Source organism: Sinocyclocheilus grahami, unplaced genomic scaffold (genome assembly GCF_001515645.1).
Source record: "Sinocyclocheilus grahami isolate Dianchi unplaced genomic scaffold, SAMN03320097.WGS_v1.1 scaffold695.1, whole genome shotgun sequence".
NCBI classification, from domain to species: Eukaryota; Metazoa; Chordata; class Actinopteri; order Cypriniformes; family Cyprinidae; genus Sinocyclocheilus; species Sinocyclocheilus grahami.
The window spans coordinates 1,109,419-1,110,091 of NW_015505874.1; the positions used below are offsets into that span (position 1 = coordinate 1,109,419).

Here is a 673-nt window from a genome sequence, read left to right on the forward strand (position 1 = left end):
GTTTTCATCTACTTGAATCCCAAGATCTGTTGCGATCATTGACATCTTTTCGATGCTTACTTTTATAGAACTTGCAACTATTTCAACTACAGTCTTCTTTAGTTTAGCAACAAATTCAGCATCATTCATCTTCCTATCCTTGAGGATTACAGAGTATGTTTTGAGCTTCATCTGTGCCAAACTTTGTTTCAGATTGTCTCTTGATGTTTGATCATTTGTGGTACAAATAAGAACCAGTTTTGAACCGAACTGCAGGGAGTTCAGAAATGTCTGGTTTGAGTCCAAATCATCACAGAACAGAAAAACTGCAGAGGACGTTTGGCTCAGGAAGGCAAATTGGACCTCAAATTCAGAAATATCTCCACGGAGATTAGCCATGGCTACTGGCTCTTTGAAAATGTCAATTTTTTTCTCGCCCCTAGGGAGGTACCAGCTCATTTCAACAAGACCATTACATATCTTTTTTTGAATGTTACCATTTTCCAGTTTCCTGTGAACAAAAGTGTCATAATTTTGCTGCTTGTTACTGAGGAGCTTGTTCAGAAACTCAGATTTGGACGCACTGTTTTTTCCTAGTCTGACAAAAGAGATCAGGGGCATATCGGTCAGCACAACGCTGTTTTCCTCCAAACCATGGGATCTAAACTGCTTTGTTATGTCCCTCAAGGCCCAA

The 673-nt window shown here is 39.7% G+C and overlaps 1 pseudogene; it reads right to left on the reverse strand.

Annotated features, from left to right (window-relative positions):
* Nucleotides 1-673, reverse strand: part of LOC107559683 (interferon-induced very large GTPase 1-like) — a 9,367-nt pseudogene that overhangs the window by 3,100 nt on the left and 5,594 nt on the right.